Below are 5,891 nucleotides of genomic sequence, written 5' to 3' on the forward strand. Positions count from 1 at the left end.
GTCCATTGTGTGTGTGTGTGTGTGTGTGTGTGTGTGTGTGTGTGTGTGTGTGTGTGTGTGTGTGTGTGTGTGTGTGTGTGTGTGTGTGTGTGTGTGTGTGTGTCTGTGTGTGTGGCGTCAATGGAAATGTAGAATCAAAACTTGTTGAAGTCACAAAACAGTACGTTTAATTCGTTTCGGTTATTCTGAATGTCCTTTATCTTGGTTAAAATCTAATAATATTTTTTGCTATTATTATCAGGTTTGAGCTACATACCCTGCTTGGCCACGGAATGGCCTCCAGGTGGTTTGGGTTGTGGAACCGCTTCGAAACTACCCAGGACGGGTGTAAAGGGCAGTTTATCTTGCACGAACATGATCGTTTCTGGGAAGGGCCAAGGCAAAGTAGCGTATTGATGGGAGGAACAATTTTTCTAATAATTCAACATTTGTCGAAACTGAATCTCCCCTCCATTTCGGCGAGTTCACCATCATGCAGGAAGATCCACCCCCATATATTACAGGTCGCGTGGCCTCGCCGTTTCACAGATATTTCGTCTCATATGTCATTATGACATCATATACCCTATACCATAAATCAGAATTAGCTGAGGAATAAGTATTAAGGAATTTTTGAATATTCATCAGCATAAAGAATATCAAATTTTGTCGTTTTTATTTTCTTAATCTGCAAACTACTTAAGTTCCCAGTGAAAACACAAGCGTTTGAATAACTCTTCACACCAGGAAATCATCATTTCTATCATAAACATATCATAATGAATCAAAACTTTGATTTTGCAGTGAAGGTTTGTTATGTAAATTTCATCTAGGCATGTACTGTAAGTAGACGTGCACCGACAAATAAAAGGGAAACAAACACTGTATATGTACTCTACTTATGGAATGATAATAGCGAAAACTATGATTACGTTTTAACACAAAATAAGGAGCATTCAGAATTACCGAATTTTCAGTTAAAATACCTAACTCCTCACCAAATTTTGACTCTGCATTTCCATTGACGCCAAACGCACGCACGCGCGCGCGCACACACACACACGCACACGCACACGCACACGCGCACGCGCACGCGCACGCGCTCAATAATAAAACATCTATAGAGTCACTGTACACCTACAGCGGTTTTGTGCTCAAGTAATGTTCTCTAATGAATATAATGCAGCCTTTTTTCTGTTTATTGAATCTGTGTTTGGTTCTGGCGAAAAGAAGAAAACCGCAACGGCTTCCTTAGTTCGATCAGCCGCTACTAGATGGTGCAGCTACGAAAACCATTTACAATGTCACAGCGATTTTGCAGAGATTTTTATTTGATTAAACTGCCATACATAGATGTTTAAAGCATATTTTTTTTCCATGTTTCAAGAATCATACAGCTATAACTGATAACTGTTGTGTTGAAAGAAGAGGGAAATGCCGCCTCACCTCCATAGGTGGTGCCGTTTCGATAAACAAACATCGCATTTGAAAAGTATCCCACTATACAGTCAATGATAACTAATACTACATGTTTTGTTATCGCTTACTTGAAAAATAGAAAGATCAAATGGCTTATGTAGTTTCACGAAATAGATATTAATATACTTATTGGTTGTTTATATTCTACCAGTAGCACTTTTTGTTACAGACAGCCTAGGGTTTTCGGCTCATTCACAAAAAAATACTATTTATTCAGAAATGCACAGAAATAGGACTCAGTAAGTCTATTGAAATATAATGCCGGAAGTGTACAAGGAGTGTCGGCAGATCAGACAGCACTCTAGCGAAGTCCCGGGTTACTTGTGACAGATGATCCTCACGTTTTCTGTAACACACTAAAACAGAAAACGCACAATTACACTGTAATCTATTATATTTTACACATTTCGGTCTGTTAGTGTTATTGAAGCTTGCCAACATATATATATCTAACTATTTATTTATATTAAGTTTCATAATTTTATTGTCAGGGTATGTAAAATGTCAAGAGATATATAAATAGATATACAAAAGAAACAAATATTTTGATTCTGCAGAACTGCTGTTCATCATATTCTGAAACGACTGAAAGAGCGCTCATTGATGGGAATTTTCAGGGGGTTTTGGGTTCTTCGTTTTAATTGGATTCATGCTTAAGAACAAACATCCTGCCTCCTTTGCCTCATTTTGTATAGCAAATACTGAAAGATGTTTATTTTTTTTCACAGCCAGTGTCTCTCATTTCCATGATAATGTTACAAAATTCTGTGAAGGTACAGCTTTCAACGTCTCGTCTCCTCTAATCATCAATATCGTGAACTTTCCCAGAGTAAACTTTGTGAAACTAGATGTCGTAGAGGTGGCATTTCCACTCTGGAATAAGGTTTGTTTGGAGAAAAGTACGAACAACAAATCATTCACAAAGCCATCTTTTCTTCATTATTTGTTGACAAAGGGTTATCAGGAACACCTTGCACCTGAATTGAAAATTGGCAACCACCTGTAGACCATTGATGTATCACTGGTTTGAATTGGTTCTAAATTATGCTGACTTAAATACATTTGGTTAAGGGGACCATTAATAGAAGAATGTGCAGGATCAATTTCGATGACATTTTTTTCTCTGGACAAAATCTGGAAAGCAGAAATATCCCAAAATAATTTTGTAAAGTAGGATGACATTTTCATGTATAAAATGTACTTCAGGAACATTGCTTTGATATGACAAGTTCAAACAGATATTGTTTGGCAAATTTAAATGAGGAAAAAGAAAATGCAAATTGCGGTACTGCCAAAAGCCTTTAGTGTTTCACTTCCTCAGAGGAAAAGTATATCACCAGGGGTCCAAAGCTCGCTTACACGGTCAACTGCTAGAAGTAGAGAGAGCCATCGTGCTTGACAAAATGGAGTTTGTGTGGTTTAATTTTATAGATCTGCTTTTACACACACACACACACACACACACACACACACACATATATATGTGTGTGTGTGTGTGTGTGTGTGTGTGTGTGGTGTGTGTGTGTGTGTGTGTGTGTGTGTGTGTGTTGTGTGTGTGTGTGTGTGTGTGTGTTGTGTGTGTGTGTGTGTGTGTGTGTGTGTGTGTGTGTGTGTGTGTGTGTGTGTGTGTGTGTGTGTGTGTGTGTGTGTGTGCTCGCGCGTGCGTGCATGTTCATATATTTATATAAATATATATATATATGCATATATATATATATATATATATATATATATATATATATATATATGCACATATATGTATATATGTGTGTGCATGTGTGTATATATATACATGTATATATCTATATATTTATATATACATACATATCTATCTACACACACACACACACACACACACACACACACACACACACACACACACACACACACACACAAACACACACACACACACACACACACACACACACACACACACACACACACACACACACACACACACACACACACACACACACACACACACACACACACACACGCACGCACGCAGGCGCTGACCTTGTCGGCGCCTAATCAAATTGTTGTTGGGTAGTCGATGCGCTAATACAGCGATAAAATAGAAAACAATAAGCACACATAAAAGTTATAGAAACACAAAAAAAGTGTGTGATATGAGTGAATAAAATTAGATATCATACGAATATTCGTGGAAGGAAGAGAAATGTTTGAAGCAGTGAGGGGGAGTTCAACGGTTTGAGCAGGGGAGAATGCAGTGTGTGAACAAGGGCAGTGGTCAGGGGAACGAGATATGCTGAGTCGGAAGTCGAGTTGGCATGTTCGTGGACAGATGAGTGCTGCATGTACGTATGTATGTATGCATGTGAGGTAAGTGCGGGCGTTGTTGCAACCGATTTGTGTGGTATTTTGATTTCGTATAATGGTCTAGTAAGATAGACAGGGTTCAGCAGTGATTGTGGGAATACTAACGTACTACAGGAGTACAATCTTCAGTCTCTACAAGACGTAAAACAAACGGCAATGTATGCATCCGGGGCTGCAGGTGTCGGCGGGCCAAGAGCATGTGTAACAGAAGTGGCACGACTAGGCGTAGGAGAGTCAAGCTCAGCGACCGGGAGATATGTGACTTGCAGTTAGGCACTCCAGTGGCACGCTCAAGGCGGACCAGGGTCTCGTTGACGTTCATCATACGTAACTTAAATTGACCATCCTTGGCCTCGTAGGGCGCGGGTAGAGCACGCATAGGTTCTGAAAGGTAACTTTGTTAGTCGGCGTGACTAGTCCGGCAGCCAGTACGTATGATTCCTGAAAGATGACAATGTTACTGGGCGTGTATGGCAATGAAAAGGTAACGGGATGACAAAGAGACGGACAACATGCTTTACTTGGAAGACTGAGATCATACGCAAATACACGGCAACTCTGTCCTGGAACAAGGCCTTCTTGTAAGATGGGACGTCGACAACGATGAAAAGACGCAAGATACAAAGTCATGGGACACATGGGAGGATTACTGTGAGAGCAATAACCAATATCCTTGAACAATCCATCAGTGTCAAATATGCTGAGGTCAGTGCTTTGCGTCTCGGCCTCTATACATTTGTGCTGAAAAAGCGGGAAGGTAATATCGCAGTGTGTGTAGGAGGCACAATGTTCAGTGTCAGTAAGCAATGATGTGAAGTGTTCAGTAGAGAGTGATAAGGCAATAAGGTATCAAAAACTTGTCTGACTTTTGTGTGGAAAAGGTCTGAAAAACGGGGGGAAAACAGAGGGAGGGAACGACATGAAAGGGGAGGGGAGTGAGGAAAGTGTGGTGTCATGAGTTCGTGCATTTGATTGTACACTTTCGTGTATTTTTGTGTTTTCTGCGAATAAGGCATTGGTCAGACTTCGAAATTGGACAATGCAATGTATGAGGAATTAGTTGTGAATGGTTTGGAGAAAGACAGAGCGAGAGAAAAAAAAATCACGAGTGGAAATCACTGCATGAAGGAAAGTGGTGAGTGGCGAGGAGTGAGCGAGCACGAGAGAGGGTGCTTCGCCGTTTTCTGTCCCGTGGGATTACTATGGCAATAAATCGTAAAATATACCTAATCGTTCCAAAATATTCTAACAAAAAAAAAAAAATTGCACCTTAACACAATTCTCTGACTAACATTTGTTACATGTAATTTGGGTAGCGAGGTTGGTAATAGGGCTGGTGTGAGTTTTCAGCTCGAGGAGGTCGGGGGTCAAGTGGTCCGTCAGCAAGGGCAGTGGTATAGGTACCTGTCATTTCTCTGGATTCACAGACTTCGGCTCACGGATGGGCACAACTGGGTTAGTAATTCCCTCTGCGCCAATTAACGTTAGTTGGCGGTTATAAGTGATTAACGGTGGCACGCGTGACTTTTTTTTTTGCGTGCTTGGCGAGTGCTGAAGACGGGCATTGTCAGCGACGCAGGCGGTGTGTCAGGTGGAAACACACGATGAAGCTTGATTTTGTTTTTCTTCATATTCTCTCTTTTCTCTCTTGTGGTAGATGCTTGTTAGTTTGCTTCTGCTACATGCTTTTTTCGGAGATATTGCTTCGGAGGCAGGAGCTTCTGGTCAGACGAATCCCGTTGCTGTCGCCACTGTGAACGTGGCCTGTAGGCGGTACCATGCAGAAAAGATAAAGTCTGGCAGGATGCATCAATCTTGGGTAGCGGTGAAGGAGTACCAGGCGTCCTGGTAACTTGGAGTAGTTTATAGGCGAGAGAGAGATACAGATGACGGAATGAGATTCAGTCCGATGAGAGTCCTATATTCTGTATGCCTGTCGCTTGCAGGCGGACCTCTTTTATGCAAGCTTATTCAGAAAATCGGCGAAGGACTTGCGTCGTACAAGGAAGTGGAAGTGAGAGGATGCTCACGAGTAAACAGTGACGTCACTTAGGCGGAAAGCCTACGGATGTCATGTCTGGCGGAGGCTTTAT

The 5,891-nt window shown here is 41.2% G+C and overlaps 1 protein-coding gene across 1 annotated transcript in view; it reads left to right on the top strand.

Moving 5' to 3' along the window:
• Nucleotides 1-4,075: 4,075 nt before the first annotated feature.
• Nucleotides 4,076-5,891, top strand: part of LOC119583904 (crustacean hyperglycemic hormone 6-like) — a 7,716-nt gene continuing 5,900 nt past the window's right edge. The window contains exon 1 of the mRNA XM_037932621.1: nt 4,076-4,189. The gene's annotated coding sequence lies outside the window, so the exon portion shown is untranslated. The remainder of the gene's footprint in view (nt 4,190-5,891) is intronic.

The sequence above is a fragment of the Penaeus monodon genome, chromosome 17, assembly GCF_015228065.2.
Source record: "Penaeus monodon isolate SGIC_2016 chromosome 17, NSTDA_Pmon_1, whole genome shotgun sequence".
Lineage (NCBI taxonomy): Eukaryota > Metazoa > Arthropoda > Malacostraca > Decapoda > Penaeidae > Penaeus > Penaeus monodon.